This window comes from Narcine bancroftii, chromosome 2 (assembly GCF_036971445.1).
Source record: "Narcine bancroftii isolate sNarBan1 chromosome 2, sNarBan1.hap1, whole genome shotgun sequence".
Taxonomy (NCBI): Eukaryota; Metazoa; Chordata; class Chondrichthyes; order Torpediniformes; family Narcinidae; genus Narcine; species Narcine bancroftii.
Genome location: NC_091470.1, coordinates 71,314,870 through 71,336,047, shown reverse-complemented (window position 1 = coordinate 71,336,047; position 21,178 = coordinate 71,314,870). Strand labels below are relative to the sequence as shown.

Below are 21,178 nucleotides of genomic sequence, written 5' to 3'. Positions count from 1 at the left end.
GTAATGTCTGCAGTGAATGTCACCAAAGTTTAGAGGTTGGGGGTTGGGGAGCCCGGGCTGGGGGTCGGAGTAGGCCTGTTGCGAGGTCAAGGGAACCCAAGGCTAGAGGTCAGAGGGTGCCCAGGGTGAGGTCAGTTGCGGTCCGGGGGTGGATGTCAAAGAGGATGGCATGCAAAAGAATTTCACCCAGGATATTGCTGGGACTGGATGCCTGGAGTTACAGGAAGATTGGATAGGCTGGATCTTTATTTCTTGAGAGTGAAGGAAGCTGATGGAGTGACTATTGGAGGATTATAAAATCACAATGGACATGGATGTGAATGCTCAGTATTTTCCCACGATAAACTGTGCCAGGTTAAGAGGGCATAGGTTTGAGGTAAGATGGGAATGACTTAAGAGACAGTTGATGGGCTACATTTTCATTTCTATTTTGACAGATAGATGGCGAGGAATAGTTTAACAGGAAATGTACCAAGCTGCAAATTGGACTAGCCGCAAATGCTAACTCATTCTGTTCTGTGCTATATGATTCCATGACCTGCTGCACATATCCAGAGAGAATACAATTCCACTTCTTTGTTGTTTCATCCCTTCCACACTAAATCCTGAATGGAAAATTGCTTCGTGACCCCATGTCTTCCGCCTCTCTTGGACAGCAACCTATCATCTGGGGGAAAATCTGGTCGGTATATTGGTCACTAACAAAAGTTCCTGGTTAAAGTGCCACTCACCAACATACAGCAGCGCTGAGGCAAACTGAACATTTCATTCTGGTAACGCCACTTGTTGAGTAACAAAGATAAAGAGTAGTGAGTACTGCTATATATTTTATTAAAAATCAGGCCGACTTCATTTGCATAATCTAATTTTATTTTACTTTTATAGTTTGGATTTACTGCCCTGATATGCTAGTGAATCCTGGGGGAGGCGAAAAACCTGTGGCCAATTTCAGGGAAAACTTTGGGAAATTCCTCCCTGACCCCCTAATGGCAATCGAGCAGAGCTCCAGGAGATCACTAAAATTTGTAATGCATTACCAGCAAGTCTCATTCTAATAAACTAACATCGAATTTCAGGCACAAGATACCAGATCAAAACAATCAGATTTGAATTTTACAGACTTGGATCCTACAGGTTGGAAACAAAAGAATTAAAAAATGAGCCACCAATAAGTTCTCATCTTCCCAACTACAACATTTAATCCTCCTCAGAAAATAATTAACCTGATCTATGTGTTCCCTTAATAATGAAGATCCCTAAAGTGCCCACAAACCAAGTCAAAGCCAGGATCCCATCGTGGGTGTCAATCTCGTAGAGTTTGGGCATCCCTGACTGGGAAACAGCAAGATAACAACCAACTGGAAAAATCTTCAATCACCCCACCTCCCTATGTGATCTATGTATTGTGGTGCCTTTAATACAATAATTCTCCAAAAGTTTTAACACTCTGAAGCCTATAAGTTTTCTCCATTAAGCCACCAAAATCCATCTATCTTCCATTGAAATTTTCACAACAGGTACAACGAAAACCTTGGCAAAAAACAAGGTAGCTATTGTGCCTGTTATAAATAAGGCACTGGTATCTGACTGGAGGGGCCTCTCTGGATGGCCACAGGTAGAACTCTGCCCAGAGCTTGCCAGATCGGCACCCAAGGAGTCATATGTTCTAGTCCATTCATGTCTGGGATTCCATTGGTCAAGCTCTTTTCAACTTCATGCTTCAGCCAGCAGCTCTTAACAAGAGCTAAGCTACTGAGAGCTGTGACAGCATTTGGGGCATCCTTGTGTGACACATGACTGGGGAGACAGGCCTTTTCTCACTGCCCTACCTACTCAACGTCAGAACATTAAGGCATGCAGTAGTGTGAATGATAAATTTGCACGTTAAACAGCATGACTTCGTTCTATTACTAGGAACTTGTCCCTCCAATTCCTGCACATCTGGCCTGGCCCCCTCCACACCCGTGCACATATTATGAGCATTAGAAGAAATGCATAAAGTACAGGATTCTATTTTCCTCATTTACCTCACCACTAAGTCCGGTCAAGTCGTTCATTGTCATTTGATTCCTCAAGTACAACTCACAAACAGTGTTCTCCGGTCCTTGGTGCAAAACATGCCTACTTATAGCCAGCCATAGCACACATACAGACAAACAATACCTATACAGGACAAGAATTTATATATGCAAATAAATAAAAATTGTCCCATAAATATTAGAGTCTCACCGAAGTTAATGTAAGCAGTTCTTTTGATCACTCAGCATTCCCACTGCCCATGGTTGGAAGCTGTTTCTCAGCCATGCTGTGACCCCTTCACCGCATAATTGTGACACAGCAACTGGACTAGATTTTACCTCTTCTAAACAACACCCCACATTTAATGGTATGTGTAACAACCACATTGCCTTATTTTTCTACAAGACTTTGACAATCAGAAAGATTTATAAGCTTTAGCTTTCCTTCGTAGCCATAGTTGTGGTCAAAAATAATTGGAATAGTCCCTTCCAGCTTGGCGCCAAATTCTTCTGCTCCCAATTCCTTATTAAAATATTTCCTGGCGAATTTTTGGCATGAGCCCTTCCTTATCTCCACCTTCGCTGAGCAACGCACTCCTGCAAATATAAAGTCAAAAGAACATCAGTTTGTCCTTGAACATAACTGATCATCTTATCAATAAGGACAAGCATTTCGTAGCACGCTTCTCTGCTTTCCATGGTGTGTTCAGGGGTCTCCCAATATCACCTCTGCTGGATTTTGCCTGGTGTTTGTGTGTGGTGTTATCCTCATTTCAAAGAGTGCCAAAGGTAGCACCTTAGCTAATTTAGGCCTGTCTCTTCCATTAATTTGGCCAATTTGTTCTTCAAAGTGCCATTAGCCCTCTCCACTACTCCATCTGCCTGCAGATGATGGGCACAGTGAAAATGTTGCTTTATTTTAAGGTGCTGACACAGTTCTTCATTCACATTGCCAGTAAAATGTGGTCCATTGTCCGAGCTGATAACAGCTTGGAGTCCGAACCGTGCTATTATTTCTTGTCGTATAACTACTACCACTCTTTCAGCTGTGGATTTGACTGTAGGAATAGCTTCTGCTAAAAAAAGTCAATAATAGTCAAACAATATTTATGACTGTACTGTGGGCAATTCTATAAAATCTATTTGTATATATTCAAAGACTCCAGTTGGTATCCCTGTCTTAACAGAACATTTCATTGCTTTTCCCGGGTAATTTTTCTGGCAAATTGCACAAACCCGTGCGTTCATCTGTGCTTCCTTACTTAGATTAAGATGCCCCCATGTTTGTAATGCTACCCCCACCATTCCCTCCTTTCCAAGCTGTGTCATTGTGTGGATGTAATTCAAAAACATCAGGAGAATCAGGTCAGGTGCACAAACTTGATTGACAGGGGTGAGGGATGAAGTAGGTTGTTGGGCACACCCATGCTGCCACCATACATGGAATTGGCTTTCAGAGACATCCCTCTGTAATTGTTTCACATAGTCCATGTCTGGGAAGGCCATTCTATTCAGTAATTGCTTTGGTTCCTCTGCATTTACAAGATGTTTGGTAAGAGCTGCATTTCGTGCAACCTCATCTGTTTTTACACTTACAAGTGGTATGGGGTCCTTGGACTTTTTAATGGGTCTCAGACTTAATTATTGCTATATTCTTTGGCAATTGGAGTGCCTGCAATAAATTAGTCACAAAAAGTGTGTTTTGTATGGGGGTCCCTGAGGAAGTCAAGAACCTGTGATGTTGCCACAACTCACCAAAGTCGTGAGGCACTCCAAAGGCATGACTGGAATCTGTATAGATATTTGCAGACGGCCAGTGGCCAAGATGCAGGGAAGTGTTAAGGCATATAGTTTTGCCTGCTGGGCGGAAAGGGGACTCTGAAAGGCCACACATTCTAAAATATGTGTATCCGTGTCAATGCTGTAATCTGAGCACCGATGTCTGTGGCAGTTGAGAAGAGATGATTCGTCCACAAACCAAACAGGAGCCTCTGACAGCAGTTGATCCTTTCATTCATCTTGTGCAAAAACAAGCAGTCTGTTACGCTGTAAACAATCATTTTCAGGCTGTTCAAAAGTGCAAGGTGGTTCAGTTAGAAAAGCTGCTGGGTTAATAGTTGTACAGTTGTCTGCTGCAGAACTGATGTCACGTAAGACGGCCAGTATCTGAGTGCAGTGCAGCAATGTTTTAGCCACAGAGTCTAGCTTGGTGGAAACATACACCATGGCTGGCATGAAGGTCCTTGGCGCTGAGTCAAGACAGCCTTGTAGAATGTATCCTTGTAGAATGTCATAGAGCTGGTCTATCATTCAGGGGTCGTCTGATGGCTGGGGCTGATTCTAAGGCCTCCTTCAGATTATTAAATGCTACTGACTGCGCCTCAGTCAGCTGAAATTTCTGTGGTGTGTTCACCAAAGAGAAAGATAATAGTTCTTGTGTAAGTGTTGCAACGTGGGAATCCACTGGCAGCAGAAATTTACCAGTCCTAAAAAGGCTCGCTTGCATTTGCTTTAGTGTGATGGTCGGCAGATAATTTAATGATTAGTATCAGGTGGGCTGGTGCCAAGAAATTTTACTTCCTTCTTCCCCTGGTTGACCTTACGGCGTGATATAACAAAATCCCAGGCAAGAAGGGCAATCATCAAAAAGTGTGTGTTCATCTCATTAATCTCTTTACTAATGCTGCTGTTTTCCCCACTGACACTACATCAATGTTGTGTTAAACTGTGCAGATGTTTGGCCCCCATTAAAGTCGCATACCCTGCATATGTTTGATAGGCCCTTGTAAATCTTTTTTAATATTACTAGCCTGTTTCCTTAGATCTGGGTTTGCATTTCCAGGTCCTTTCCCATATCAATCGGCTTTTTTTTAAACTATCTGCCAGGGCCATAAGCATCGTATTAACCTGTGCCTGAGGTATTGGTTTACTTCATTAAGGTCACCATAATTGTTAATTGTCTGGCCACCCACACACTGCATTGCCCGTTTCCATTTAACATTTCCTTCTGGCATCAAGATTGCATGACAGAGGGGGAATAAATCTTGGAGCTGCACCCCATACATCTTTTGGGTAGAATGAGGGTAATTTACAAATCCCATTGGGTCTTTATTTCTATCTGGAACGTGATGGGCTATCCACAACATTTCCTGCAGCTTCCAACGTGTATATACTTTTAATTCCATGCCTGATGTTTGGGGGACAACCCCAAGACGAAATGCTGAAACTTGTTCAGTCTCTGTGTTCCTCCATTCCCCTGGGGCTTGTCTTTACTCTTCTACCTTCCTTATTGGAGGGTGGAGTGGAAGGGAGGTCCAGGTGCCATATGATATCTGGATCCATATCTGGTGACATTGATACTACAGTACATTTCCCCATATCCGAAAAGCTTGGGACTGGACATTTTTCTGTTAATTGGATTTTTTGGATAACTGAATAATGTCTTTAAGAAGCCCAGAAGCATCAACACAATACTTGTATCAGTGGTTAATAAACACCAACAAAAAAAAAACAATGGAAGGCTTTTCAAGTATGAAATAATGGTAAATTCTTACCTAAAAACAACATGATCTCAGCTTAAAAAAAAATAAATGTATTGGACAATACACAAGAGCTCCATTGGATTCAAAATCGCACTAACAATGCATGAGAGCCCCACATGAGCATATCGGGTGAAATTCTTTTTCAACTTGGGATGTCATGTCATCAATGAAAAAAAAAATGCTGCGCTACTGGTGGGACTATTGGTGACTCTTGGTGGGATGGTACATAAGGTGGGGGTCTTACTGTCCAAAAGCATATCCTTATTGTCATGTAGTAATAGGGTCGTCGTACCAGACAGTGGATCCCCAGGGTCCTCTTTTTGTTTACTGGCCATCTTAGTCAAATTAGTGCTGTGCCCAACTTTTCTCTTTTCTTTTTCTCCTGATTAATGTGCCATTCACACTCAGCCCTTAGATCCTCCCAGTCTTTTGTTCCGCCATCCTTTGTAAATATTGCAATCCCTCGCTTTCTTCCATTATTCCTCCATCCTGCTTAGCCTTCTGCGAATATTTTAAATCCCTGTTCCTTCCTTTCCCCTCGCCTCTTCTTCCATTTCTTTTCCTGTATAATTTTCCCTTAACAACAGCTCCGCCGTTTCTATTTCCTTTACAGGCCAAGTACTCCTGACTGTCCATCGCTCATTTGTTAAGCGGCCGACAGTATCAGTAGTCTTTCTGAAATTTCGGGTTCAGATAACATGTTACACTGATGTTCCCCCATTACTCTTGCCCAATGCTTGACCCGTAATGTTACAATGCTGCTGTCCAAATCGTACTTTATCCCGGTCAATACTGCAGCAGTCCAAGTTAAAACTGATCCCATCTCTCAGGCATTAATCTATCAAGTGCCTGTCCTTTATTGCTGTAGACCTAATCTTTATTTTATCCCGACATCAATGGCCGCTGCCCTAATTAAAATGTATCCCAGTCCCATGCATTAATCTGTATATCCTCCATATCTTCTCTTTACGCTCTGTTGATCTTGGCAGGGAGTCCGGTCTACTTCAGATGAGAGACTTCAGTGCTCCAAGAAGCCGGGGCAGGAGTCCGATTCAAGGGATCTGAAGGCGCCTTTGTTTTTCTCCCTCCTGTCTCTTGAACTCCATAGGCCGCTTGGTCAGTCTGAAGTATCCTGAAGGTCCCAGCTAAAGGGAGGGATACAAACGGGAGTTGAGAGTTAGGGGTAAAAAGTTTAGAGGAAACATGAGGGGTTGACTTCTTCACTCAGAAAGTGGTAGGTGTGTGGAACAGGTTTCCAGATGAAGTGGCGGAGGCAAGCTTGATATTAGTATTTAAAGAGAAGTTGGGTATGTATATGGATGGGAAAGGAATGGAGGGTTACGCGTTGAGTGTAGGACAGTGGGTTTAGGTGGGAGTAAGTGTTCGGCATGGACTAGAAGGGCCAAGTTGGCCCGTTTCAATGCTGTAATTATTTTTTTTGGAGGGGGTAAAAAGTCCACGTCAGCTGCAGGCTCGTTTGTGGCTGACAAGTCCGATGCGGGACAGGCAGACTGACCACCGGCTGGTTCGCTGCAAGCTCAACCTTCACTTCAAGCCAAAGCCCAGGAACAGTAAAGCCCCCAGAAAGAGGTTCAATGTTGGAAACCTGCAGTCAGACGAAGCGAGAGGAAACTTCCAGGCAAACCTCAAAGCAAAGCTCGACGATGCAACCCGCCTCACGGACCCGTCCCCTGAAACCCTCTGGGATCAGTTGAAGACTACCATACTGCAATCCACTGAAGAGGTACTGGGCTTCTCCTCCAGGAAAAACAAGGACTGGTTTGACGAAAACAGCCAGGAAATCCAGGAGCTGCTGGCAAAGAAGCGAGCTGCCCACCAGGCTCACCTTACAAAGCCGTCCTGTCCAGAGAAGAAACAAGCCTTCCGTCGCGCATGCAGCCATCTTCAGCGCAAACTCCGGGAGATCCAAAATGAGTGGTGGACTAGCCTCGCCAAACGAACCCAGCTCAGCACGGACATTGGCGACTTCAGGGGTTTCTACGAGGCTCTAAAGGCTGTGTACGGCCCCTCACCCCAAGTCCAAAGCCCGCTGCGCAGCTCAGACGGCAAAGTCCTCCTCAGCGACAAGATCTCCATCCTCAACCGATGGTCAGAACACTTCCAATCTCTTTTCAGTGCCAACCGCTCAGTCCAAGATTCCGCCCTGCTCCAGCTCCCTTAACAGCCCCTAAGACTAGAGCTGGATGAGGTCCTCACCCAGGATGAGACATATAAGGCAATCGAACAACTGAAAAGTGGCAAAGCAGCAGGTATGGATGGAATCCCCCCAGAGGTCTGGAAGGCTGGCGGCAAAACTCTGCATGCCAAACTGCATGAGTTTTTCAAGCTTTGTTGGGACCAAGGAAAACTGCCTCTGGACCTTCGTGATGCCACCAACATCACCCTGTACAAAAACAAAGGCGAGAAATCAGACTGCTCAAACTACAGGGGAATCACGCTGCTCTCCATTGCAGGCAAAATCTTCGCTAGGATTCTACTAAATAGAATAATACCTAGTGTCGCCGAGAATATTCTCCCAGAATCACAGTGCGGCTTTCGCGCAAACAGAGGAACTACTGACATGGTCTTTGCCCTCAGACAGCTCCAAGAAAAGTGCAGAGAACAAAACAAAGGACTCTACATCACCTTTGTTGACCTCACCAAAGCCTTCGACACCGTGAGCAGGAAAGGGCTTTGGCAAATACTAGAGCGCATCGGATGTCCCCCAAAGTTCCTCAACATGATTATCCAACTGCACGAAAACCAACAAGGTCGGGTCAGATACAGCAATGAGCTCTCTGAACCCTTCTCCATTAACAATGGCGTGAAGCAAGGCTGTGTTCTCGCACCAACCCTCTTTTCAATCTTCTTCAGCATGATGCTGAACCAAGCCATGAAAGACCCCAACAATGAAGACGCTGTTTACATCCGGTACCGCACGGATGGCAGTCTCTTCAATCTGAAGCGCCTGCAAGCTCACACCAAGACACAAGAGAAACTTGTCCGTGAACTACTCTTTGCAGACGATGCCGCTTTAGTTGCCCATTCAGAGCCAGCTCTTCAGCGCTTGACGTCCTGCTTTGCGGAAACTGCCAAAATGTTTGGCCTGGAAGTCAGCCTGAAGAAAACTGAGGTCCTCCATCAGCCAGCTCCCCACCATGATTACCAGCCCCCCCACATCTCCATCGGGCACACAAAACTCAAAACGGTCAACCAGTTTACCTATCTCGGCTGCACCATTTCATCAGATGCAAGGATCGACAATGAGATAGACAACAGACTCGCCAAGGCAAATAGCACCTTTGGAAGACTACACAAAAGAGTCTGGAAAAACAACCAACTGAAAAACCTCACAAAGATAAGCGTATACAGAGCCGTTGTCATACCCACACTCCTGTTCGGCTCCGAATCATGGGTCCTCTACCGGCACCACCTACGGCTCCTAGAACGCTTCCACCAGCGTTGTCTCCGCTCCATCCTCAACATCCATTGGAGCGCTTACATCCCTAACGTCGAAGTACTCGAGATGGCAGAGGTCGACAGCATCGAGTCCACGCTGCTGAAGATCCAGCTGCGTTGGATGGGTCACGTCTCCAGAATGGAGGACCATCGCCTTCCCAAGATCGTGTTATATGGCGAGCTCTCCACTGGCCACCGTGACAGAGGTGCACCAAAGAAAAGGTACAAGGACTGCCTAAAGAAATCTCTTGGTGCCTGCCACATTGACCACCGCCAGTGGGCTGATAACGCCTCAAACCGTGCATCTTGGCGCCTCACAGTTTGGCGGGCAGCAACCTCCTTTGAAGAAGACCGCAGAGCCCACCTTACTGACAAAAGGCAAAGGAGGAAAAACCCAACACCCAACCCCAACCAACCAATTTTCCCCTGCAGCCGCTGCAACCGTGTCTGCCTGTCCCGCATCGGACTTGTCAGCCACAAACGAGCCTGCAGCTGACGTGGACTTTTACCCCCTCCATAAATCTTCGTCCGCGAAGCCAAGCCAAAGAAAGATAAGATCCTGCCAAATATGCCCTTGTTAAAGTCGACCTGTACTGTATCTCCTCTGAAAAAACAACAGCAGAACAAATGAGCTACACAAAATTACATATGGCTAGCGGGAGTGGGAACATAAAGGAGGGGTGTTGTTGCTACTCGTTTCTTTCTGCTATACCCACTCAATCAATACAGAGTTTTGTTTGCTTCTAAATAGTGTTTTCAAGGTCGACATCAGACTACATGCAGCTAACCTTGGTTCGGAATATTCTGAGGTTACTTCTTGATAAGTTTCTTACAGTTTAGTTTTGATGACATGATGTCTGGCCACTTTGTCTGTTAATGTTAACAAACTTTTGTCAGTTTATTTTCTCCAACAGTAGCTCCCTAGAACCATTACATTTTCCCGCCGTCTCCTTGTATACTAGTTTAAAAATGGTCATAATGAGTCTTAAGCATGTGGATTGCAATCAATCGGAGAGGATTCTTAAGGACAGGATTTATGATCATTTAGAGAAGTAGTCTTCTCAGGGAGAGTCAGCCAGAGCAGGTAAGGAATACAATCTCCCTCTGTCTTTGTGGATTTCTTCCAAATGCTCCAGTTTCCTCCCACCTATCAAAAAAACGTATGGGGTTTGTAGGTTAATTGGGTGTAATTGAGCCATATGGGCCTGTTCCCGTGCTGTAAATACAAAACAAAGCAATATGCAGTTAAGTGATAATATATATCAGCTATACCTGTATTACAATTGAAGTTAACTCTGACACAATAAATACACTCTATAAAAATTAAACTTAACTTCATGATAACTTGTTCTTAGTTCTGTTACAATCATACAATTGCATGGACCTTTTTAAAATTAAATCTGGGTTCAGAGGCAATATGCATCGTCCTAGGTTTCTCTCACTCTTCGCTCTGAAAATGAGTCGATGGCACGAAAGATGGAGCTATGAGACACTTTCTCTGTCAAGACATATCGTATGGATGTGATAACGTACATCCTGCTGTATAAACACACGTTAATGAAGGAGAGGGAATTGAGGAATGCAGAGGAACAGAGGGAATAAAGGTTCATCATTCTCATGTTGATAGGGTGGTAAAGAAGGCTTTTGGTATGCTGGCCTTTATAAATCAAAGCATAGAATATAGGAGGTGGGAGGTTATGTTGAGACTGATCAAGGCATTGGTGAGGCCAAATTTGGAATACTGTGTGCAGTTCTGGTCTCCAAATTATAGGAAGGATATCAATAAGGTGGAGAGGGTGCACAGAAGATTCACTGAAATGTTGCCTGGATTGCAGTATCTAGAATACAAAGAAAGAATGACTAGATTGGGTCTTTATTCACTGGAGCATAGAAGGTTGAGGGATGATTTGATAGGGGTATATAAAATTATGTCACGGATAGACAGAGTAGATATGAATAGGCTCTTCTTCTTGAGGATAGGTGAGATTGGAATGAGGGGTCATAAGTTAGGGTTAGGGGGCAAAAGTTTAGAAGTAATATGAGGGGAAACTTCTTCACTCAGAGAGTGGTGGCTGAGTGGAATGACCTTCCGGAAGAGGTGGTTGCAGCAGGGTCAATTTTGTCACTTAAGAGGAGGAATGGGAAGGGATTGGAAGGCTATGGACAGGGAGTGGGTAGGTGGAACTCTAGAGTTCTCTTAAATCGGTGCAGACTAGAGAGGCCAAGATGGCCTGTTTCCGTACTGTAATTGTAAAATGGAATATAATCCTATTCTACCTAGATTTTTTTCCTCCTTTCATATTCTAACATTCAACTACACATCAGGGCTAATTAACCTACAATCCAACACATCTTGGGATGTGGGAGGAAACCAGGTTCCCTTTGGGATACCCATGCGGTCACAGGGAGAATGAGCAAACTTCCAAGACTGAACTGAATCTCTGGAGGTCTGAGGCTATGGCTCCTTCAACAGTCCTGTTCAACTGACAAAGGGAGCTGTGCCATTGGATAATCCCATGTCACTGCCTGTTACATGGACAGAAGAAATAAGAGCAGGAGTTAGCCATCGGGCCTGGCAAACTTGCACCGCCATTTTGTTGGGAAAGAGATACAGGAGTATCAGAGCCAGAACCATCAAATTGAGGAACAGCTTCTTCCCACAGGCAGTTAGACTGCTGTGTGATGGTGAAATGCTCATACAAACCCTCCATTATTTATTTAACAATTGTTATTTATAAATATATATATAATATATGTGTGTGTGTGTGTGTGTGTGTGTGTGTGTGTGTGTGTGTGTGTGTGTATATGTACTGCATATGAATTGTTCGTCTGTTTGTGTGTTGGTATATGTGATTGTATGTTTTTGCACCAAGGACTGAAGAAAGCTATTTTGTCCAGTTGTACTTATATAATCAACTTGAACTTGAAAGATCATTGTTCACAAGATAAAGAAACAGAAGTAGGCTACTTGGCCCATTGAGTCTGTTCTGCAACTCTACCCTAAGCTGAACTATACTCACACCTAGTTCCAATTGCCAGCCTTTTCCCCATAATCCTTTGATGTACTGACCAATTAGAAACTTATCAATCTCCTGCTTAAACTCTCCGGCCTCCACCACTGTATGTGGCAGAGTTTCACAAATCTCTGACCATCTGACCATTTTTTCTCATCTCTGTTTTAAATGGATAACTTCTAGTTTTAAGGCTATGCCCTCTTGTTCTTGATTCACTCACCAAGGGAAAACATTTACATCCACTGTCAAAACCTTTCAATATTTGAAATGTTTCTGTGAGATCTCCTCTCATTCTTCTATACTCCAACGAATACAATCCAAAAGCTGCCAAACATTTCTCATATGTTAGCCCTTGCATTTCGGGAATCATTACCAACAACGTCACATCCTTTCTAAAATCGGGGGGCCCAAAACTGTACACAATACTCCAAATGAGGTCTCATCAGTGCCCATAGAGCCTTATCAACACCTCTTTACTCTCATACACCATTCCTCTTGAAATGAATCCCAACATCGCATTCACTTTCTTTACTGCTAATTCAAACTTGGTCATTAACTTTTAGGTTTCCCTGCATGAGGATGCCCAGGTCTCTGCACTTCTGAGGTTTGAATGTTCTCCCATCTATATCGTACTCTGCCTGTTTATTTCTACTACCAAAATGTAGAACTGTACATTTCTCAACATTGATTCTCATCTTTTTTTTTTGCCCAGTGCCCTAAGCTGTCTATATCCTTCTGCAACTTTTCGGTTTCTTCATCACTTCCTGCTCTTCCACCTATCTTGGTGTTATTTGCAAATTTGGCCACAAAACCATTCAATCCACAATCCAAATCACTAATATGAATTGTAAACGATAGTGGGCCCAAGACCGACTCCTTCAGGATACCGCTTGTTACAGCAGCCAACCTGAACAGGATCTCTTTATTTCAACCCTTTGTTTCCTGCCTATTAGCCAATTTTCTATGCAATTGAATATCATTGCCGTAATTCCATGGGCTCTCATCTTATTAAGCAGCCTCACATGTGGAACCTTATCGAAAGCTTTCTGAAAATCCAAGTATGCAACATCCACAGCCTCCCCTTTGTCCATCCTACCTGAAATTTCTTCAAAAAATTCTAATAGGTTGGTCAGGCAGAATCTACCCTTCAAAAAACCATGCTGACTTGGACCTATCTTGTCATGCATATCTAGGTATTTCATAACCACGTCCTTGAGGATCGACTCTAATACCTTCCCAACCACCGACGTCTGTCTAATAGGCCTATTGTTTCCTTTTTTCTGTCTCCCACCTTTCTTAAACACCGGAACCACATTTGCAACCTTCCAATCTTCTGGAATCATGCCAGAGTCTATTGACTTCTGTAAAATCATCACCAATTGGTCCACAATCTCCAAAGTTACCTCTTTTAGAACCTGTGGGTGCACCTCATCCGGTCCAGAAGATTTATTAATCTTTAATCCATTCATCTTGCCTAGCACTATTTCTCTAGTAATCCTAACTGCATCTAATGCTACTCCCTGAAGCCTCTGTCTATCAGGTATTTTGCTGTCTTTCACAATGAAAACTGACAAAATATTGATTGTTCCTCTGCCATCTCTTTATTACCCATTATAATTTCCCCAGCATCATTTTTAATTGGTCCTATGTCTACACATGTCTCTCTTTTTCTTTTTATATTAAAAAATTCTAGTTTCCTTTTTTATATTTTTTGTCAATATCCTTTCATAATTCATATTTTCTTTCCTAATGACGTCTCTTTCTGTTTCTAAAAGATTCCCAGTGTTTTCCCACTAAATTTACCTTCCTTGTATGTCCTCCCCTTTGCTTTTATCTTGGCCTTCACCTTTTTTGTTAGTCACGTTGGTGCCATCTTTCCATTGACAAATTTCCTTTTCCTTGGAATAATTCTATCTTGCATATTTTTTATTACTTGTAAAAATCGCTTCCAATTCTGCTCTACTGTCCCTCCAACTAGTTTGCTTTTCCAATCAACTTGAACTAGTTCCTTTCTCATGGCACTGTAATTTCCTTTATTCCACTGAAAAATTGATACACCCGATAACATTTTTCCTTTTAAAATTTGAAACTAAATTCAACCATGTTAAGATCGCTACTTCCTAGAGGCTCTAATAGCTTTTAATTCCCTAATGACCTCAGTTTCATTGCACATCACCCAATCCAGAACTGTGGATCCCCTGGTGAGCTTATCAACAAGCTATTCAAAAAAGCCATCAATTTTCGACAAACTCTCTCTCCTGAGATCCAGTAATTTCCTGACTTTCCCAATCCCCTCTCATGTTAAAATCCCCCATAATTATTTTGACATTATCCTTGTGACATGCCCTTTCTATTTCCAGCTGTAATTCATCGTCCACTTTCTGGCTGCTATTTAGGGGCCTGTATGTAACTGCTAATATGGTCTTTTTACCTTTGTCATTTCTTAATTCAACCTATAATGATTCTTCCACTGCTGACCCTATGCCCCTCTTTCTATTGATTTAATGTCATTACTTACCATCAGAGCCACCCTTCCACCTCTACCCACCTGCCTATCTTTCCTATACATTGTATACCCAATCGCATGCCTCATTGAGCCATGTTTCAGTAATAGCCACAATGCCACATTTTCTAAGCTGAATCTATGCAACAAGGTCATCTACTTTCTCTGAAGTCCTGCCCCCTGCACCAACTCTTCAGCCATGCATTCATCGGCAATAACTTCCTATTTGTACCCTGTCTAGGCGCATGGCATAGGCAGCGATCCCAAGATTATACCACCCTTGAGATTCTACCTTTTAATTTGCTTCCTAACTCACTAAATTCCCTTTTGAGGACCTCACCTCTACTCCTATCTATGTCATTGGTCCCTGCGTGGACCACGACATCCAGCTGCTCCCTCTCCCCTTCCAGAATGCTGCGCAGTCGATCTGAGACATCCCTGACCCTGGCACCTGGGAGGCAGCATTCCATCCAGGAGTCATGAAACATTTCAACAAACTTCCTGTCTGCCATCCTTACCAACGAGTCCCCTATAACAAGGCTTTCCTCTTCTCAGCCCTTCCCTCCTGAGCCAAGGTGACAGCCACTGTGCCAGAGACTTGTCCGTCTTGTTAGATCATCTCCACCAACAGTATTCAAAATGGTATACCTATTGTCAGTGGGGATGTCCACAGGGACACTCTGCACTACCTGTGTCTTCCTTTTTCCTCCCCGGATAGTCACCCAGCTGTGTCCTGACTATTTGGGGTGACTACATCCCTGTCACTCTTCTCTACTACTGCTTCAGCCTGCTGAATAATCTGCAGTTCATCCAACTCCAGCTCCAGTAGCCAAATTTGGTCTGTAAGTAGCCAGAGCTGAATGCACTTTCTGCAGGAACATTGCTGATCTGGTCATGGACTCAGCTCCTCCTATCTGCCTTACCCCACAATGCGAAAATCTGTTAATGTCTTCAGTATGAGCCAGTGGTCCCAACATAATGCTCAGGCAAGACTTATTCTGTCTATCTAATTAAGTTTTAAATCACACTCTATAAAAAGATCAGTTGAAGTTTGCAGTGAAGGAAATGCTCAGCACATAACATGTAATGCTGGATATGATGGTGATGTTCAAGAAACTTCAGCAGTAGATTGGCATGGTAGGGCAGGAGCTGCTGTTACCGTCTTTTAGCTCAAGTAGGTGATGGTCAGAAAATCTGGAGAGTATTAATGAGTATGTGAGAGAATCTATTGCAGAGAAATATGTGGGGGGGATTAAGAGCTGGCATAGAATTGATGGGCTGAGTGAACACTTACTGTGTTGTAGGACAACAATAAGCTCACTGTTCTGTGTGATCCCGACCATGAAAACCCTGTGTAAACTCATTTTGAGGCTCCATTCTCTACCTCTACCAAGCAACAATCCAAGGCTGCCGTTGTGTTTGTAAAGTTATCAGGTTCGGTGGGTTCACAGAGAGATGAGTCTGGACACAATTGTTACAATCAAAGGTAACTTTATTGAACACACCAGAGACAAGCAGGGGAAGGCATCAAACGATACTTAATTACTCTTATAAAACAACTACAGTACAGGTATGTGCCATTTAACATCCACGATACGTTCTATGAAATTGGGTATTATGCGATGTGGGCAGTGTGCAAGCACCATATTATATACTTAGTAAAGCTATGTGGGATACTGTAATTATAAATGTATGGCAGTGCACCTACTCGTGACAAACCGGCCCCGCTTGTACCGCCGTGTGGCGGGGCAGCCACAAGAAGATGGCGCCATCGCGGGACCTCCTTGCCTCGTGGCTTTAACCCAGCATGCGCCTCAGGCAGACGTTATGATATAGCCTCCCATATGGGGGCAGAGTTCACGCTGCCTTTAAAGGGGCACGCGCAGGATTTGAAATAAATAGTCGTTGAGAATCCCCAACATGGTGGCTGTGAGTCTTTTGCAAAGTAGCTGCCGTTACTTTGGTGACCCTGATAAGCCCTGACGTTTTCTAGTCTCCCAGCATGGATCCTGCAGAGATCAATGCTGTTTCTGTAAAACTGCCCCCCTTCTGGACCCATCACCCACGTACATGGTTCGGGCAGGTGGAGGCACAGTTTTGCCTCAGGAACATTTCTTCAGAAGCCATGATGTTTTACCACGTTGTGAGCGTGTTCGACAAGGAGACTGCAGCCAGGGTGGACGACCTCATCCACAACCTGCCAACTGAGGGTAGATACTCTGCCCTCAAAACAGCCCTGCTTCTTGTTCTGCCAGATCTTCTTGGAGCAGATGCCTGAAGACATTCAGCTCCTGCTGGCAGACGATGACTTCATTGACCCACGGCGAGTCACGGTCTGAGCAGACACCCTCTCACGAACCAAAAGGGAAGCTGAGGCTGCCAGGTCACCTGCCCAGGAACCAGCCAGTCACAGCCCTCCCCCAAGCACAAGCCGGTGGAGCACTATCCCACCTGGTGCTTCTACCACCAATGCTGGGGAGCCCAGGTTCGTAAGTACAGACAGCCTGTACCTTTCAGGGAAACGACCCAGCCAGCTGCCGTTGATGGCTGCGGCGGCTGGCCATGTGAATAGCCTCCTCCACATGACCGATAAATCCAACAGCTGGTGTTTCCTGGTGGACACCGGAGCGGAACTGAGTGTCTTACCCCCGACTGCCCTTGAGACCCGCACCCGAGCACGGGGTCCCACCCTGCGGGGCAGCCAACCGGTCCACTATCAAAACCTTCGGCACCCGCAGGGCGCAGATCCAGATTGGAAAAGACAAGTTCCGCTAAAAGTTCATGCTAGCCTCTGTGGGTACTACACTATTGGGGGCCAACTTCCTCAGGGTGCATGGCCTGCTGGTGTATGTGAAGGGCAAACAACTGGTCAACGCTTGCACCTTCCACTCAGTCCACCTCGATGCCACGGAAGCCTGCAAGCCGGAGATAGCCGCCATCACTGCTCCCAGGGACGAGTATTCCAGCATACTCGATGAGTTCCCCACCATCTTGCAGCCACAGTTCACCACCACCATGCCCCAGCACGGGGTTTACCTCCATGCAAGGCCCCCCACTGCACGCCAAGGCCAGGCGATTACCAACCAAAAAGCTACAGCTGGCCAAGGAGGAGTTCTCCCACCTGCAGGAGTTGGGGATCGTCCGTCGTTCTGACAGTCCCGGGCCACCTGTCTCCACATGGTGCCCAAGTCTTCCGAGGGCTGGCGACCCTGCGGGGATTATCGGCGCTTGAACGACGCGACTATGCCGGACAGATATCCAGTCCCACACATCCAGGACTTCACAGCAAACCTCCAGGGCATCCAGGTCTTCTCGAAAGTCGACCTGGTAAGTGACTACCATCAGATCCCATCCACCCTGAGGTCATCGGTAAGACCATGATCGTCACCCTGTTCGGGCTGTTTGAATTCTTGCAGATGCATTTCGGACTTAAAAACACGGCCCAGACTTTCCAGCACCTGATGGACACGAGGGCAGGGACCTAGAATTTGTGTTCATATACCTCAATGACAGTCTTATCGCCAGCCGCAACCACGCTGAGCACAAGGTCCACCTCCGCACCTTGTTTGCCCATTTGGCAGAGTTTGGCCTCACGGTCAATGAGGCCAAGTGCCGGTTCAGCAAGCAGACACTTCAGTTCCTGGGACACACTATCTCGGCAGTCGGAGGCGCCCTGGCACCAGCAAAAGTTGCAGCAGTGGGTCAGTTTCCCAAACCCAACACCCTCAAGGGCCTGCAAGAGTTTATCGGTATGGTGAACTTTTATCATCGCTTCATCCCTGGTTCGGCCGTTATTCTCGATGATTGCTTCAAAAGACAAGGTCCTGGTTTGGTTGGAAGAGGCGGGTGGCACCTTCGCAGCAACAAAGGGTGCACTGGCGAGCGCCACACTTTTGGCTCACACTGCTCTCTCGGTAGATGCCTCAGCCACGGCCATTGGGGGCATGCTGGAACAGTGGGTCAATGGCCAGTGGCGCCCACTGGCTTTCTGTAGCAGGCACCTTTGACCCACAGAACTCAAGTACAGCGCTTTCAACTGGGAACTCCTGTCCCTGCACGTGGTACTTCCTGCAGGGCAGGCCGTTCACCGCGTGTATGGCTAAAGATCCATGGTCGGCTTGCCAGCGGCGCCACCTCTCCTACGTGTTGGAGTTCACCACTGACATCCAGCACAGGGCAGGTAGGGACAACGTTGTGGCGGATGCGCTCTCTCGACCCGCAATCCAGAGCCTCGGCCCTGGCCTAAACTACACTCAGCTGGCGCAAGCACAGAGGGACGCCGCGGAAACACAGGCCCTCAGTACTGCCATTACTGGGCTTCGCCTCCAGGACATTCGTTTGCTGGACAGCCTGAACACGGTGCTCTGCGACGTTTTCACTGGTTCACCGCACCCGGTAGTCCCGCTGCAGGTCACATCGCGGGCATTTAGCATGGTCCACGATCTAGCACACCCCTCGGTCAAAACATCAGTGTGGATGGTGGCGGAGCGGTTTGTGTGGCACGGGCTCAAGAAGAAGTCACCCAAATGGCCAGGTGCTGCACACAGTGTACGAGGGCCCCGATTCAACAATTCGACCCGGCGATCAAAAGGTTCCAGCACATCCATGTTGATATCGTGGGCCCCCTAAGCCATCCCCATCAGACACTTCCGTTGAGACGTGCATCAAGTCCTCGATCGCCCACTGGATCACCAGGTTCGGAGTTCCAGCACACATCATCAGCATCAAGGGCGCTCAGTTCACCTCCACCCTCTGGACCTGGCAAGCTTTCTGGGGGTTAAGCTCCATCACACCACGGCGTATCACCCACAAGCTAATGGCCTGGTGGAGCGGTTCCACCGCCACCTGAAGTAGGCCTGGATGGGTAGATGAGTTGTCCTGGGTCCTCATTGGCATCAGGATGCCTCCGAAGGAGGACCTGCAGGTATCGTCTGCAGAGTTGGTGTACGGTGCGCCACTGTCGCTACCTGGTGAGTTCTTTGGCCTCCACGACTGACCACCAGACCCTGTTGGCAGATGTCCGCAAAAAACTCGCCTAGCTGCCCCCCCACCCCCTGCCTCCTACCCACCACGGCATCTGATCAACCCGACTACCCAAAGAGCTGGATGCGACTGAATTAATCTTCGTCCGGCCCGGCCCACACGCTGTGCCCTTTCAGTACCCTTACGAAGGCACATACAGAGTCCTCCAGCAGTCTGGCAAAACCTTCACATTGGACATTGGGGGTAAAAGTGAACTATTTACGGTAGACCGCCTGAAGGCGGCACACCTAGACCTCTTGCAACCGATCCAAACAACTCAGCCCAATCGTCAAGGCTGTCCGCCCAAGCGGCGGGATGCATAAGCCAGTCTTGGGGGAGGGGGGGTTGTGTGGCGGCACACATACACATGGCAAACTGGCCTTGCTTGTACTGCTGCGTGGCGGGGCAGCTACGAGAAGATGCCACCATCGGGGGACCTCCTTGCCTCGTGGCTTTAACCCATCATGCCTCGGGCAGACGTTATGACATCATCGCCCACGCTGCCCTTAAAGGGACACACAGTGGATTTGAAATAAACAGTTGAGAGCCCCCATCGTGGTGCCGTGAGTCTCTTGCATAGTAGCTGCCGCTACAACTTTTGAATTTAAATTTATATTTAAATTTAGACGCACAGCATGGTTATAGACCATTTCGGCCCAAGAGTCCATGCCGTCCAATTTACCCTCAATTAACCTACACCCCAAATCTGTTTTGAAGGGTGGGAGGAAACCGGAGCTCCCGGTGAAAACCCACACAGACATGGGGAGAACATACATACTTTTTATTTGTAAGTTGGGATCAGTGTGGGGACTGGAACAGGCTGTGAGCAAAGAATGGGGCAGTGGGATCAGTGTGGGGACTAATGCAGGGCTGTGGGAAGAGAGCGAGGCAGTCTGATCAGCTTGGGTATACAATATACAATTTCCTATAGCTAGCAATCTCTTTTTCTAAATTGCTGCAGACTTGCTCGTAGTAACTAAATAATTATGGAACCACAGATCTATATGCAGTCGGACATTGCCCAAACTGACATTAAACAGCTCATACCTTTATATAGACATTCACATCGAACTGAAGTTGGATTCAGATACCAGTGGCCACTTATTTTCTCCATGTACACAATTCACAGACAGGGACTTTCAAACACCAGATTTCCTTTACCAACGGGCGTGCAGCTCTCTGCAAGCATTGATCTATCGCGTACTATGGCTCAACTTGACTGTAGTGCCTGTCTTACCCGCGGCTCCCCCAGCAATGTCTACAGTAATGACCTGATGTGGATCAAGAGGCCAAGAGAGAGAATTGTGGCATATGTCAATGTTTTATATTGCTCTGAGCTAGGTGTTTTGCCTGTGATGACACTGAATTATTTGAATTAGCTAATGATACGGTGTGCACTAATTGGTGGATGGAGTCTAACCTTTTTTAAAAATACTTTCTTTTTCATTTTTCCATAAATATATTCATACAGTCTAAACTTTTATACATTTCAAATATATGTTAAATGTGTACAAACAAAAGAAAAAGAAAGATTTCCCCCTTTTTCCCTCCCCCCTCCCATATAAAAGTATAACTTTTAGTACTGTCAGACTCTCATTTCTTTCATAATTCTTTTTTCTG

The 21,178-nt window shown here is 45.8% G+C and overlaps 1 protein-coding gene across 1 annotated transcript in view; it reads left to right on the top strand.

Moving 5' to 3' along the window:
- aven (apoptosis, caspase activation inhibitor) overlaps positions 1-21,178 on the top strand; it is a 181,261-nt gene that overhangs the window by 118,575 nt on the left and 41,508 nt on the right. The window lies entirely within an intron of this gene.